Genomic DNA, 17,511 nt, shown 5'->3' on the forward strand with positions numbered 1-17,511 from the left:
GCACGTGTACTAGGCCGACAGACAGTGATGACATGGAACAACAGAAGGTGGTGGTAGAAGAGAGGACGGGAGGGAGAAAAAGAAGGATGGTGAAGGAGAAGAGGGTGATGAATCTACTGTGGCAGATGGAATTGGGTCTAGCATCGAAATGAGCCGGAGTGTCGGCCACGGATCTGTCTGAAGGTGCAGATGCTGATCATGAACGTTTTATATCTGACGCTAGTCCTAAAAATATGGAGGTGAAGGGTGAATCCTCGATGAGTAAGGACTCTGTGCGTGACGTGTCCTCAGATGAAGTCAAAAGAGTGAGGAAAGAAGCGAAGGAAAGGAGGCTGGTCAAGATCAAGAAGAAAAAGACTGGGTCTTGATGATGGAAACAATAAACATCATACTCCTACTCATGGTGAGCGTTATATCTGTCAATATTAATGAGACTAAGAGATATGAAAAAGTAAGCCTACTTCAGGTTATTTCATGCCTTCAAGAGACACTGGCCTGACAGTATGTTGGATGGAGTAATTGATGGATTTGCTTTATTTTAATAATGGTAGGGAGAGGACTTGTGGGGTTGCTATTTTAATTAATTAAATTGGAGGACATCTTGGACAGTAATAGGAAAAAAGTCTGGGATCAGGTGGGCTGAAAAGTGAGTTTAATCATCAATGTGTGTATATTTAGACCTGTATTGTTGGACATGTACATGGAACAGGCACAGATAGTTCCAGAATCATTTACAACAGGATTGTTAAATATTATAAATCCAATGGAGCAGGGAGAAGCTGGAAAATGTTAGGCCTTTAAGTTCACGGAATACTGATAAGATTTTGGCAAGGGTTTTCGCTAACCGTGCTAATAAAGTGATGGGGAATATCGTATCTGAGTCAGATACGTTTCTTGGAGAGATATTATGGATATTACTTGTACAATAAGGGATGTTGTTCGACATATGACTGTTGGAGGCATAGTGCTTAGCCTAGATTTGAACAATAAAACTAACTTAAGAAGTGTGAAAGTAGGCATGTGAGAGATGTAATGGAGATGCATGGATGAATGTAAAATGTGTGTAAGTGTTAAAGGTGCACCTAATCAAAAACAAATAAACCAGATCACAAAACAAAATGGTGCTTGTGGAGGAGAGAGAGAGGCAGGACTGGGCACCAGGACCTTTTATTGCCTAGTTCATCCCAAACCCAGGTGCAACTTGTCACCTTAATGACCCAATCAGCTCCACCTGTCCCCAATCTGCAAATAAAAAACACAGAGGAGGCAGGGAAACCGAGGGGGTATAACACCCACTCCTATGAAAAGCAGGAACTAACAAAGACCTGAAAACAAAACCCACAACCACACAAATACACCAATACAACTGATCAAAAACCATAACCATTAACGGTTCAGACACAAAATAGTATACAAACCATAAAGGTAAGAGGCCCACCGTAAGCCCATGACACCAACCCAACCAAATCACCTGACCCCAACCAACCTCAGCAACCATGGTACCTGGAAGCAACAATTTAAGAGAATGAAATGGAGACCAAGTGACAGGAGAGCAGAAGCCAGAGCAACAGGAAGGACAAAATAAACCCTGTACAGACCACCAACCGAAAATGAAAACAAACAATGAAGGCGTCCGAAGATCGACTAAATTGGTGCATGGGAAAGCGCATCAGCCACCACATTATCCACACTTTTTACATGTCGTACATCCAAATGGAACACCTGCAGGAACAAACACCAGCGCATAATCCTGCGATTTGGGCAAAGCATGCTGTGCAGGAAATTAAGGGGGTTGTGGTCAGTGTAAACCACAATAGGGACCACACATACACCTCAAAATGCTTCAATGCCCAGATTAAAGCAAGGGCCTCTTTCTCCCCCACTGAATAGTTAAACTTTCGGGAGAAATAACTAACAGGATGTTCAACACCCCCATCTGCTTGAAGCAACACAAAACCTGCCCCTAAGTTGCTGGCATCCACATATAGGCTGATGGGAGTTCCAATCTTGGGGCAGCCAACACAGGGTCAGAACTAAGAAGCAGTTTCACATTTTCAAAAGCACTCTGACAGCAGGAAGACCAGATTAAATCAGCCCTCTTCTTCAACAGATCAGTCAGAGGTGCTACAAACGTGGAGAAGTTGAAGCAAAACCCACGATAATACCCAACCATACCTAGGAAGCGTTGCAGCTCCTTCTTGGTGGTGGGCGGTGGAAACAGATTAATAGTGGCCACTTTAGCCCGCACCGGGAGAACATGACCCTGCCCGACCACTCTGCCGAGGTAGGTCACTGTTGCCTGGGCAAACTCATATTTGGCTAAGTTCACAGTGAGTCAGGCCTCAGTCAAACGTTCAAACAGAATCCGTATCTGCACCAGATCGCGCTCCCAAGTGTCACTATAAAACAACCACCTCATCTAGATAAACAGCACAGCCTTCAAGGCCAGAGATCACCCTATTCATTAGACGCTGAAACGTAGCAGGAACTTTGCGTAGGCCTAAACTCCTGACCGTATAGGAGAAAAGACCTGAATAAATAATAATCGCAGATATTTCACGAGCTCTTGATGACAAAGGCACTTCCCAGTAACCCTTCAGCAAATCAAACTTGCTGAAAAACCGGGCAGCACCAACCTGGTAAACACAATCTTCCATCCGTGGGAGTGGGTAACAGTCCGGTTGTCAGTGCAAAATCTAAGAACCATCTGGCTTGCTCACCAAGAGACACGGGGAGGCTCAACTGGAGAATGATGGTACAGTGATATCATTAACCAGCATGTACTTAAGAAGTTAAGTCTAGGCCTCCTGCTAGAGGGACAACTTCCGCTGACACTGAAGGGCTCACAACTCAAATAAATAATCTTTAAAATTATGGATATTAAACATTTAGGTACATACAAGTGTCTTATATTGGTTGAAAGCTTAAATTCTTGTTAATCTAACTGCACTGTCTGATTTACAGTAGGCTTTACAGCGAAAGCATGCCATAAGATTGTTTGAGGACAGCGCCCCACATCAACAGGTTTCATTAAATATTCACTTTTTGAAAATCTTCCTCTGATTTGTCAACCAAATGGTCCCAGCTATAACATGTAGTGTCATTTTGTTAGATAAAATCCTAATTCATATCCCAAAAAGTTGATTTAGTTGGCACCATCGTTTTGAGTAATCCACTCGTTCAACATGCAGAGAAAGGAATCCAAAAATCTACACCTAAACTTTGTTTCTACCCAGTGCTCTGGTACCCTAAAATGTGATTAAACTATAATATTTCATACGGAAAGTAGTATGTTCAATAGGAAAGCAATTTCAGATTTCCAAACTGGTGTTGTGTACTAAAACTCATATTTATTACTCCTTATTCAAGTTACAAGCCTGAAGCCATGAACAAAGACTGTTGACACCTTGTGGAAGCCATGGGATTTGCAATATGGGAGCTGGAATTGGATAGTCCCCTATGCTTTCCATTGTAAGAGCATGGGCTCTCTAAATTTTTTTAAATTAAGGTTGGATTTTCTCCTACCATATCTATGTGTCAGCAAAACAAGACTGAAAATCAGTGATCAAATCAGTTAACTCTGCTTGACAATCAGACAGGTGACCCAACAAACTCTCCAAGTTTGCAAGGGACTCAGAATTCAAAATACCACCACCAGGGCCCAGCACCCCCTGTCCGTCACACTGCATGTGAAGGTGAAGTGGCTGACAACGGATTCCACCAAAAGAACAGGGACTAACTACGTCAGTTTTAGCACATAGTTCTGCTTTAGTCAATTCAGAAGACAAACGAGCATAATAGGGCTTTAACAAATTGACGAGGCAGAGTCTGGTAAAGGCTCAAAGAACCCTTGACTCTGCACATGATAAGCACTGGACTGATTATGTTTTAAACACAATTGTCACAAGACTTGTAAAAATATGTGCAAAGTGAAGTTGGAACACTGATGGCTCTGAATCAACTGAGATATTCCAAAAATGTAGAGAACGGTGAAAAAGCCTTCACAACAGATTTAGTGGTAATGTTGCGAAGTGGATAGGCTGCAGGATCTCGTAGCCTGACACATCACAGTTAACGTGTAGGTGCTACCAGCTTTATAACGGGGTAAGGGTCCAAAACAAGCAATAAGCAAATGCTCAAATGGCTGGCCTGTAACAGTAGTTGGTTGTAGCGGAACGGGCCTTAACATCTGATTAGGCTTCCGAGTCAGCTGACAAACATGGCATGTTTTGATGTAAGCGGAAATTACTTTAAACGAGGCCAATAAAAATGACGCACAATTCGATCATAGGTTTTACAAACCCCTAAGTGATCAGAAATGTCATGAGATGTTTTCAAAACTAGATCAAAGCTTAGAAGGAACGCGATCTGAACAATAGCATCACCCACAACTTTTGCTGTGAGGCGTCCATTTCCTTATCAACAACTGATCTTGAAAGTTGTAACCCTGGGCAACACGCCTTACCTCAACCAGACGTACTTGATCAAATAAACCTTAATTAAGGTAGGATCAGTGGACTGCTCCATCACAATATCCCTACAGGACAGATAATCCCTTAAATTATTAACCTTTGCCTAACTGTTCGGTTACGTGTTGTGTATATTCCGTTTTGACATTAGTGTCAGCACCGCTCATAACACGAGTCACAGTGCATGCAGAGAAAACCTCCAGGATTCACTGTACGTTTTCATCGATAATCCCTACATGGGATGGTGTATGAGAAACCGCCAGACACGACTACAGGCAAAGTTGTTACCAAAATCACATGAACACCATTAATGGGCAGAAAGGGACACACCCCAAGGGAAACTTCACCTTGCACTTGGTCAGATATAAGTTTGACTTTGTGCAAGGGTACAGACAATGTATTCAAACCTATCCCTTGAATCAGAACACTGGTTCCTGTATCTGTCTACAAAGAAAAAGTAAGAACAGACTCAAACAAATAATTCAGAGGCACCAGTGTCTCACATAATCTTTACTGGCACATCACTTCCCAACAGTGAAACAACCCTCTGTGAAAAATGGCGAATAATCAGTACTAAAAGGTTTGTACAATTCTTGGGCTTCTGCAAGAGGATTAACATGAGGAACAGGCCCAGCTAACGCAACAGGTTTTACATTTGTGCTGGCCAATCTGCTGAACTTTTTTTTACCAAGAACAGGACACGCATTCTTCCAGTGGTCTTCACCTTGACAATAGTTACAGATTTTACTTACATCATTCTGTCCACATGAACCATGTTTGGATCTAGATGCAATTTGCTGACCGAAATCCACCTGAACTGTTCCTATGCCCCCAATCTCGCATACGGGATCCTCCAAAACTGCCTTTGTGGGTCAGTATGTACAGTTGAAGTCGGAAGTTTACATACACTTAGGTTGGTGTCATTAAAACTTATTTTTCAACCACTCCACAAATGTCTTGTTAACAAACTATAGTTTTGGCAAGTCGGTGAGGACATCTACTTTGTGCATGACACAAGTCATTTTTCCAGACAGATTATTTCACTGAAAATTCACTGTAGCTATAAACGGCTTGGAAAATTCCAGAAAATTATGTCATGGCTTTAGAAGATTCTGATAGGCTAATTGACATTGTTTGAGTCAATCGGTGGTGTACCACTCAGTGCCTCTTTGCTTGACATCATGGGAAAATCAAAAGAAATCAGCCAAGACCTCAGAAACAAAATTGTACATCTCCACCAGTCTGGTTCATCCTTGGGAGCAATTTCCAAATGCCTGATGGTACCACGTTCATCTGTATAAACACCATGGGACCACGCAGCCGTCATACCACTCAGGAAGGAGACACCTTCTGTCTCCTAGAGATGAGCGTACTTTGGTGCGAAAAGTGCAAATCAATCCTAGAACAACAGCAAAGGACCTTGTGAAGTTGCTGGAGGAAACAGGTACAAAATTCTCTATCCACAGTAAAACGAGTCATATATCGACATAACCTGAAAGGCAGCTCAGCGAGGAAGAAGCCACTGCTCCAAAACCGCCATAAAAATAGCTAGACTATGGTTTGCAACTGCACATGGGGACAAAGATCGTACTTTTTGGAGAATTGTCCCCTGGTCTGATGAAACAAAAATACAACAGTTTGGCCATCGTTATGTTTGGAGGAAAAAGGGGGAGGCTTGCGAGCCAAAGATCACCATCCCAACCGGGAAGCACGGGGGTGGCAGCATCATGTTGCGGGGGTGCTTTGCTGCTGGATGAACTGGTGCATTTCACAAAATAGATGGCATCATGAGGAGGAAAATGATGTGGATATATTGAAGCAACATCTGAAGACATCAGTCAGGAAGTTAAAGCTTGGTCACAAATGTGTCTTCCAAATGGACAATGACCAAGGATACTTCCAAAGTTGTGGCAAAATCGCTTAAAGACAACGAAGTCAAGGTATTGGAGTGGCCATCACAAAGCCCTCACCATAATCCAAATTAAAATTTGTGGGGGCAAAACTGAAAAAGCATGTGCAAGCAAGGAGGCCTACAAACCGGACTCAGTTACACCAGCTCTGTCAGGAGGAATGGGCCAAAATGTACCCAACTTATTGTGGGAAGCTTGTGGAAGGCTACCCAAGTTAAACAATTTAAAGGCAACTCTACCAAATACACTAAATTAGTATGTAAACGTCTGATCCACTGGGAATGTGCTGAAATGAATGTAATATTTTTTCTGACATTTCACATTCTTAAAATAAAAAGTGGTGATCCTAATTGACCTAAGACAGGGAACTTTTACTAGGATTAAATGTCAGAAATTGCGAAAAATTGGGTTTACATGTATATGGCTAAGGTGTATGGAAACTTGAACTCATCTGCCAAAACAGCAGCTTCAGATGCAGTTCGTATTATGGAAACAATAAACATCATACTCCTACTCATGGTGAGCGTTATATCTGTCAATATTAATGAGACTAAGAGATATGAAAAAGTTAGACCGGACAGTAAGCCTACTTCAGGTTATTTCATGCCTTCAAGAGACACTGGACTGACAGTATGATAGATGGAGTAAGAAAGCGATGGATGGATTTGCTTTATTTTAATAATGGTAGGGAGAGGACTTGTGGGGTTGCTATTTTAATTAAACGGGATAGTGTGCAGAATATTAGGGAAGTGCACACGGGTGAGGGTAGGCTTTTAAGTGTTACATTTTTAAAAATGTTTATGCACCTAATAAAGAGATTGACCGAGCCATGTTTTTTCAGTCACCTGAGCAACATTGTGTGGGTAACTTTAACATTAGTTTGACTAAACTGGACACGTCAAGGAGTGCATTGTTGTGCTCTGATCTGTCTAGGCTAGTCTTGCTGGGGGTAATGAAGGATCATTGAGTGATGTATGTCGGGGTATGCATCCAGGTGAGAGAGCTTTCTTGAAGAGGCTGGTTGTTTTAAACCGTCTCAGGCAAGCCGCATTGATTATTGTTCAGCGGCTGTAAATGTGGTGCAATATGTTCAAGATTAGGTATCATTTAAATGTTTTATGTGATTATGCCGTTCTTGGGCTCCTGCTGGGTCATAGTGTGCCTACTAGAGGGGGTGGTGTATGGTGTTTGAATGCTGAGCTACTAAAAGAAGAAAAATATATGATATGATTGCTGATTGTATTAAAGAGAGTAATGTTGAGTGATTTTAAATGTGTTAATATTGGATTGTGGTGGGAGGGTCTAAAAGAGAAGAAGACTAGAGGGTTGAGTGTTGACTACGCAAGACGGACACATTTTATTTTAAAGAGGGAGCGGATAGCTTTGAATAAACAAATTGACATGGGGCTGGAAAAAGTTGATAGGGTGGAGGGTTATGATGTGGCAGGTTTTATGGAAGCTCAGGCAGCTGTACATAACTTTGAAAAGAGTGCATGTATGGGGGCAATGGGGGGGTGGCGATCAAGGCTGTAGTGAGGAGGTTTTAGGTTTCATTGATGCTAAATTATCTGATGCTGAACGAAAAATGTATAACAAAGATATGACGGTTAAGGAGATATGGGAGGATATCTTGGCCAGTAATAGGAAAAAAAGTCTGGGATCAGATGGGCTGATAAGTGAGTTTAATCATCAATTTGTGGATATTTTAGCACCTGTATTGTTGGACGTGTACATGGAACAGGCACAGAAAGTTCCAGAATCATTTACAACAGGATTGTTAAATATTATAAATCCAATGGAGCAGGGAGAAGCTGGAAAATGTTAGGCCGTTAAGTTCCCGGAATACTGATAAGATTTTGGCAAGGGTTTTCGCTAACCGTGCTAATAAAGTGATGGGGAGTATCGTATCTGAGTCAGATGTACAGCGTTCCTGGGAGGAATATTACTTGTACAATAAGAGATGTTGTTCGACATCGACATATGACTGTTGAGGGAGGCATAGTGCTTAGCCTAGATTTGAACAAGAAGAAGGGATGTAATGGAGATGCATGGATGAATGTAAAATGTGTGTAAGTGTTAATGGTGCACCTAATCAAAAACAAATAAATCAGATCACAAAACAAAATGGTGCTTGTGGAGCGAGAGAAAGAGAGGCAGGACTGGGCACCAGGACCTTTTATCACCTAGTTGATCCCAAACCCAGGTGCAACTTGTCACCTTAACGACCCAATCAGCTACACCTGTCCCCAATCTGCAAATATAAACACAGAGAAGGAGGCAGGGAAACCGAGGGGGGTATAACACACACTCCTATGAAAAGCAGGAACTAACAAAGACCTGAAAACAAAACCCACAACCACACAAATACACCAATACAGCTGATCAAAAACCATAAAGGTTCAGACACAAAATAGTATACAAACCATAAAGGTAAGAGGCCCACCGTATGCCCATGATAGCAACCCAACCAAATCACCTGACCCCAACCAACCTCAGCAACCATGGTACCTGGAAGCAACAATTTAAGAGAAAGAAATGGAGACCAAGTGACAGGAGAGCAGAAGCCAGAGCAACAAGAATGACAAAATAAAGCCTGTAAAGACCACCAACCGAAAATAAAAACAAACAACGAAGGCATCCGAAGATCGACGAAATCGGTGCACATTAAAGCACATTATCCACACCCAAACGCCTGCAGAAACAAACACCAGCGCATAATCCTGCTTTTTAGGCAAAGCATGGTGTGCAGAAAAGTAAGTGGGTTGTGGTCAGTGTAAACCACAATAGGGACCACACACATACCTCAATATGCTTCAATGCCCAGATTAAAGCAAGGGCCTCTTTCTCCCCCACTGAATAGTTAAACTTTCGGGAGAAATAACTAACAGGATGTTCAACACCCCCATCTGCTTGAAGCAACACAACACCTGCCCCTACGTTACTTGTATCCACATATAGGCTGAAGGCAGTTCAAATCATGGGGCAGCCAACACATTGTCAGAACTAAGAAGCAGTTTCACATTTTCAAAAACACTCTGACAGCAGGAAGACCAGATTAAATCAGCCCTCTCCTTCAACAGATCAGTCAGAGATGCTACAACCTTGGAGAAGTTGAAGAAAAACACCCGAAAGTACCCAACCATACCTAGGAAGCGTTGCAACTCCTTCTTGGTGGTGGGCGGTGGAAACAGATTAATAGTGGCCACTTTAGCCCGCACCGGGAGAACACGACCCTGCCCGACCACTCTGCCGAGGTAGGTCACTGTTGCCTGGGCAAACTCAGTTGGTAAAGTTCACAGTGAGACAGGCCTCAGCCAAATGTTCAAACAGACTCCGTATCTGCACAAGATCGCGCTCCCAAGTGTCACTATAAACCAACCACATCATCTAGATAAACTGCACAGCTTTCAAGGCCAAAGGTCATCCTATTCATTAGACGCTAAAACATAGCAGGAACATTGCGTAGGCCTCAACTCCTGACCGAATATGAGAAAAGACCCGAAGGAATAATGTAGATATTTCACGATCTCTTGATGACAAAGGCACTTCCCAGTAACCCTTCAGCAAATCAAACTTGCTGAAAAACCGGGCAGCACCAACCTGTAAACACAATCTTCCATCCGTGGGAGTGGGTAACAGTCCAGTTGTCAGTGCAAAATCTAAGAAAGTATGCCATAAGATTGTTTGAGGACAGTGCCCCACATCAACATTTTCCACAATCGTAGGTTTCATTAAATATTCACTTTTGGAAAATCTTCCTCTGATTTGTCATCCAAAGGGTCCCAGCTATAACATGTAGTGTCATTTTGTTAGATAAAATCCTTCTTCATATCCCAAAAAGTCGATTTAGTTGGCACCATCGATTTGAGTAATCTACTCGTTCAACATGCAGAGAAAGCAATCCGAAAATCTGCATCTAAACTTTGATTCAACAAGTCAAAGTACGTTTCTAGTTAGTGCTCAGGTACCCTAAAATGTAATTAAAGTATAATATTTAATACGGAAAGAAGTATGTTCAATAGGAAAGCAATATTAGCAGGTGCGCGTCCTCCTCATTTCACGCGCAAACACAGATTTCCAAACTGGTGTCGTTGTACTAAAACTCATATTTATCACTCGTTATTGAAGTTACAAGCCTGAAGCCAAGAACAAAGACTGTTGACACATTGTGGAAGGCATGGGAATTCCAATATGGGAGCTGTAATTGGATATTCCTCTATGCTTTCATACCTTAAGGGAACATTTTGACGCTTGCCATATGGTTAGTGAGAAAGTCCATATTGCAAATGTACGGTCCCTTACTAGACATCCAAAAACGTTTGTAAAATTCGCGGACGGCATCGGGCCGTGCGACAGGGCCGAATCTTCCTGGAAGTCATCAAACGAACTCTTTCGGACATTCGGTTTCCGTTTTATAAAATATTCAAATTTTGGTCATTTTTCCGCTGTCCCGGTAAATCCCACAAGAGGGCGAATGGAATCATATTGCAAATGTACAAAAAAATCACGAATCACGACGTGGCCTTATCCCCTAAATGGAAAAGACTTCGAAGACGAAACTTGGTGAGCATAGGTTTGGCATAATGATCCATCAGGCCACTATGAGGCTTACCTGTGTTGATTCTAAGCTTCCTGAAGCAACCGGAAGTGGTTAAAATCACCCTAAAAGTGTTTTTCCATACCCAAACTGATGTTTGATAGAAATAGTGAATTCAATCCTGTGTAAATCAGTCAGTTCTTAACGTATATACTTAAAACTCAGGATTCTGTAAAAGCATACTCCAATGAGGATATGCTTTTACTTTTAGCTTCCTGTGTCAAGTGCCATAATTGGTGTCACAGGGGCTGTTTCAAAGGGTTAAAAAAGTCAGATCTTTCCAAAACTTCATATGTGCGATTAGGCAACCCTCATGAACTGTAAATCAGTCATGTCTCCCATAAAATGTCCAAGAAAAACTCAATCACACACACACACAGCTTGGACGGAGGGACACAGTGGGGTGTGTCGAGACAGACAGAGCCTGCAATAGTTAACTTTGTTCGAACTAGAACCGTCAGACCTAGAGCTCAGGTTGATAGTGCGTGGTGAGTTATGTGGCTCTAGAAGGTTCTCGGACCGAGAAACAGCCTCGTACATTTGCAATGACTTCAATAAATTTTTACATCACGAAAATTATGACATTTAGAAATGTCCCAGAGCCGCAAGGCTAGGTGCATTGCAACCGCCTCGGCCCATAGACAGACCCCAACGTTTCTGTCCGATAGCACATTCAAGGACCCCGTAGCAAGGCATGGAAAAAAGTGGATTTTCAGCACCAATTAAGGTCTAGCTCGTGCACCAAATGACCTATCGGGCCGAAACTTGGGATTCGGGGTCGCCTCAGCTAGGCCTACACATAATGTCAGAACTGGACCCGCAGCTATAACGTAACTACCTGTTTTACGTTTTTATTGTGGTTTGAACAGAAAGCGCTGTGAATTTTGGGCCAGCTCTGAAATATGTGATAGTTGGCTTCTAAACGAGTTGGAAAAAGTGGGTCTGGTGTCAGTTTGTATCAGTTTGGTGTCAGAATGATGACTTGCTGGTGACTTTTGTCTTTTTGCAATATGTTTAAACAGTGAGGTACCGTCACCAAAGTGACATTCTGAAATCAACCCCAACGAGCGATGGAGAGGAACCAGAATCACTGCCCGGACATCCCGAGTTCATCATGCCAGTCAATTTTGCATTTCTGCAGTATTTTTGAGCATGACAAATTTGTGATGGTAAATGTCCATTGAAGTATATTGCAAGTGCACAGTGCATTTGCAATATGATTCAACTGTGAAAAAACATCACCAAATGGACATGATGAAATCAACACCAACGAGCGATGGAGAGGAACCACTATCACTGCCCGGCCATCCCGAGTTCATCAGGCCAGTCAATTTAGCATTTTTGATCATTACAAATTTGTGATGATAAACGCCCATTGAAACATATTGCAAATGCACAGCCCTGCACCTGGTGATTCGAATGGGTTACCATTACGGGGTAGCAAGAGGTCCACAATTGGATAGGGAACACCCCCCACCGGCGCCCCTTGTCATTTTGGACGTTTTTCAAAAAATCGTTAAAAAACAACAGTCCCACTTCTCCCTCATCATACATGACAAATAGACCATCTAGGTTGATTCATGGCTTAACATAGTGCTATATTTTGGCAGTATAAATGCCTTTTGGACATGGTTCACTGACTTTTGTGTTTGTAAACCGACTTCCATTGATCGTACATGGCAAATGGATATAACATCCTGATTTGGCACTTTCAAATCTTTCATATTGCATTTAGACATTTCTTATGGCATTTGGCCTAAAAAAGTGAGTTTTGACTTCCTATGAAATCATATTGCAAATGGACAAAACATATGCCTTATGCACAAGTAAAAACCTTTTTTTTTAAAGCTGCCGGGGTCTCCCGTCTGTTAAAGCTGCTGTCCTGAGGGTCTCCCGTCTGTCCTGAGCTGAGTCTGTCCTGAGCTGCCGGGGCTCCGTCTGTCCTGAGCTGTCGCCCCTGTCCTGAGCTGCCGGAGTCGCCCGTCTGTCCGGAGCCGCCCGTCTGTCCTGAGCTCCGCCCCGTCAGCCAGGAGCCGGAGGTCGCCCCTTCACTGCCGGCGCTGCCGTCTCCCGCCTGTCCAGTGCTGCCGGAATCTCCTGTCCATTCGGGACCCATTGCTAGGGTCCCCAGTCTGAGGTCGGCAGGGTCACCGGTTGAGGAGGCGGACAAAGACGATGATGGAGTGGGGTCCACGTCCCACGCCAGAGCCGCCACCGCGGACAGACACCCACCCAGACCCTCCCCTAGGTTCCCGGAGTCCGCACCTTTCCGGGGGGTACTGTCACGTTCTGACCTTAGTTCCTTTGTTATGTCTTTGTTTTAGCATGGTCAGGGCGTAAGTTGGGTGAGTTTGTCTGTGTTCCGTTTTCTATGTTGTGTTCTGTGTTTGACCTGGTATGATTCTCAATCAAGGGCAGGCGTCACTTTTCCCGCTTGTGTTTCATGGGTGTTTATTTTCTGTGTCTGTGTGATCCACATGGAACTGTTTCGGTTGGTTATTTCACGAGTCGTTTATTGTTTTGTTTCAGTGTTGGCTTGTTTAAAAAAAGAGTATGAACACGTAACACGCTGCGCATTGGTTCTTCGATCCTTACTACTCCTCCTCGTCGTCGGAAGAGGAAGACAGCCGTTACAATCGCCCACAACTTTTGCTGTGAGGCGTCCATTTCCTCAACAACTGATCTTGAACGTTGTAAACCTAGGCAGAACTCCTTACTTCAACCGGAGGTATTTTGGGTATAAAAATAATCTTTATGGAACAAAAGGAATATTTGCTGTGTAACTGGGAGTCTCGTGAGTGAAAACATCCGAAGATTTTCAAAGGTAAACGGTTAATTTGATTGCTTTTCTGATTTTCGTGACCAAGCTTCCTGATGCTAAGTGAACATAATGCTATGCTAGTCTATCGATAAACCTACACAAACGCTTGGATTGCTTTCGCTGTAAAGCATAATTTCAAAATCTGACACGACAGGGTGATTAACAAAAGGCTATGCTGTGTTTTGCAATATTGCACTTGTGATTTCATGAATATTAATATTTTTTTGTAATATTATTTGACTGTTGCGCTATGCTATTCAGCAGTTGCTGACGAAAATGATCCCGCAACAGGGATGGGTAGCGTCAAGAAGTTAAAACCAGTTAAGTGTTAGGGGGAGCTATTCTAATTTTTGTATGAAAAACGTTTCCTTTTTAAACAAGATATTTTGTCACAAAAAGATGCTCGACTATGCATATAATTGACAGCTTTGGATAGAAAACACTCTGACGATATTGTCTGTGAGTGCAACAGAACTGATGTTACAGGCGAAACCCAGATAAAAATCCAACCAGGAAGTGCCGCATTTTTTGAAACCGCCTCATCCCAATGATTCCTTATATGGCTGTGAGTAAGCTACGAATGAGCTTACGTTTTCCACGCATTCCACAAGGTGTCTACAGCATTGTGACGTCTTTTTACGCATTTCCATTGAAGAATAGCCGTAAGGGACCATATTTAGCAAGTGGTCACATGGTGTCTCCCGCAGAAAATCTTGCGTAAAATACTGAGGTAGCCATTTTTCTAATCGCCTCGACGGATATATAAGTTAAAAACACCTTGAGGATTTATCCTAAACAACGTTTGCCATGTTTCTGTCGATATTATGGAGCTAATTTTGAAAAAAGTTTGGCGTTGTAGTGGTAGCATTTTCCGGGTTGATTTCTCAGCCAAGTATGATGAACAAACGGGAGCTATTTCGCCTACAAAAATAATATTTTTGGAAAAAAGGAACATTTGCTATTTAACTGGGAGTCTCCTGAGTGAAAACATCCGACGTTCTTCAAAGGTAAATGATTTAATTTGGTTGCTTTTCTTATTTTTGTGAAAATGTTGCCTGCTGCCAGCAGAGCCTAGCATAGCATTATGCCATGATAAACTTACACAAATGCTTGTCTAGCGTTGGCTGTAACGCATATTTTGAAAATCTGAGATGACAGTGTGATTAACAAAAGGCTAAGCTTGTGTTTGAATATATTTCATTTGCGATTTTCATGAATAGGAAAAGTTTCTAGGGGTATTTATGTCCGCTGCGTTATGCTAATTCGTTTGAGGCTATGATTACGCTCCCAGATCCGGGATTACTAGTCGCAAGAAGATAACAAGTCCAATACAGCAAATGAAAGATAAACATTTTGTTAATCTACCCATCGTGTCAGAGTTTTAAAATGTTTTACAGCGAAAACCAAACATATCTATGTTAGATCACCACCAAATCCAAAAAAGACACAACCATTTTCCCCAGCCAAAGATAGTCACAAAAGCAGAATTAGAGATAAAATTAATCACTAACCTTTGATAATCTTCATCAGATGACACTCATATGACACAATACATTTATGTTTTGTTCGATAATATTCATATTTATATCCACAAATCTCAGATTACATTGGCGCCATGTTCAGAAATGCCTCCAAAATATCCGGAGTAATTACAGAGAGCTACGTCAAATAACAGAAATACTCATATTAAACTTTGACGAAAGATACATGTTTTACATAAAATTAAAAGATACACTTGTTCTTTATGCAACCGCTGTGTCAGATTTTGTAAAAAAAAAAATAAGAAAAAAGCATACCATGCAATAATCTGGGACGCGGTCAGAAACATTTCTCCGCTATGTTGGAGTCAACAGGAACACGAAATTATATCATAAATATTCCCTTACCTTTAATGATCTTTTTCAGTCAGAATACTAGTTCCGCAATAAATTGTTGTTTTGTTCCATAATGTCCATTACTAGTATCCAATTAGCTACTTTTGCTAGCACGTTTAGTTCACATTTCCAAAAGCTGATGCTGGTCCAGGCGAACTCGGACGAAAACTTCAAAAAGTTATATTCCAGGTCGAATAAACTGGTCAAACTAAGTAGAGAATCAATCTTCAGGACGTTATTATCATATATGTCCAATAACGTTCCAATCGGAGCATTTGTTTTTGTCTACAGAGTAATGGAACGCATGGTGATATCATGAGGAATGCGCGTAACCAGGAACTTGCATTCTGCCAGACTACTGACTCAAATAGCTGCCTTCCGGCCCCACATCACACAAGAGGCTTCATTCCACATTGTACTGACTGTTGACATCTAGTGGAAGGCGTAGGAAGTGTGAACAGACCCATATCTTAATGGGATGTGAATAGGCGATGAGTTGAAAATCAACCAGCCCCAGAATTTCCACTTCCTGTTTGGAAGTTTGACTGCACTATGAGTGCTGTTATACTCACAGACATAATTCAAACAGTTTTAGAAACTTCAGAGTGTTTTCTATCCAATAGTAATGATAATATGCATATATTAGCATCTGAGACCGAGTAGGAGGCAGTTCACTATGGGCACGCAATTCATCCAAAGTCAAATGCTGCCCTCTATCCCTAAAAAGTTCAAGCTTGGTCACAAATGGGTCTTCCAAATGGACAAATGACCCCAAGTATACTTCCAAAGTTGTGGCAAAATGGCTTAACCATCCCGTTGTTCTCATTCTGTATACACCCCGTGTGCTCCGGGTAAAACTGACCCGCCTTGACTAAACCCCCAATTAGCACATGTGTGACAGTATGCATGTGTACAGCCTTTACAGATATATTTCTTACACCTGCAGTACACAGTATGTGTTTTACAGTCATTCTTTGGTGGGCGGATCTGACACCTCTTCCTCTTACTTGCCCCAGCTGGGGAAGTGGATGGGGGTTGCTCATGAGATCTAGCCCTCTGAACAGCTTTCACAACTGCTGCAGATGCGTCTGTGTAGTGGAGATGCTCCCTTCTTTCGATGAATGGAGTTACAAGTGCCTTTCCCACCTGCTCCAGGAACACCCTCTTCTTGTTGCACTTACGAGGCATCCAGCTCGGGTTGATCTCTCTCCATATCACAATGGCATTGTAGGAGGAAACATCAATGATGTTGTGGAAGATGAGCAGGGGCCAGCGGGCAGTCATCCTTATGCAGCTGTATGTTCCAATCACCTTATCTCGGTTGTCCACACCTCCTTTGTTGCAATTGTAGTCTAGGATCATGGCTGGCTTCCTGTCCTGGCGATGGCTAATTTCAGCCTCTGTGTGCAGTGTGCTCAGAAGTAACACATTCTTGTTTTTCTTTGGGAGGTAGGAAACTAGAGTGGTGGTGGGCGTGAAGGCAAACTTTGATGAGAAGACCTCTCTTTCCTTTGACACAAGCAGTGCAGGTGGGAGCTCAGACTTGTCCTTTCGAACTGTGCCCACCATGGTAACGTTCCTATTCAGGAGCTGCCGTCCGAGTTCATAAGAAGTGAAGAGATTGCGACCCCTCAGTCCCTCTGTCACATCAAGCACAACGCACATCCCCTGGTTCTTCTCTGGGCCTCCACTGGTCGGCTTCCTGGTGTAGACTTGCATCTTCCAAGCTTTGCTGGATTAGGCGTTGCAGGCCCACCCATAACTTGATCCCATATTTTTCTGGCTTGCTGGGCATATACTGCCGGAAAGGACAATGACCTTTGACAAGAAGAGATTGGCA

At 42.5% G+C, this 17,511-nt stretch overlaps 1 pseudogene; it reads right to left on the minus strand.

Moving 5' to 3' along the window:
- Window positions 1-1,204: 1,204 nt before the first annotated feature.
- Window positions 1,205-17,511, minus strand: part of LOC121847644 — a 17,588-nt pseudogene continuing 1,281 nt past the window's right edge.

This window comes from Oncorhynchus tshawytscha, linkage group LG10, assembly GCF_018296145.1.
Source record: "Oncorhynchus tshawytscha isolate Ot180627B linkage group LG10, Otsh_v2.0, whole genome shotgun sequence".
NCBI lineage: Eukaryota > Metazoa > Chordata > Actinopteri > Salmoniformes > Salmonidae > Oncorhynchus > Oncorhynchus tshawytscha.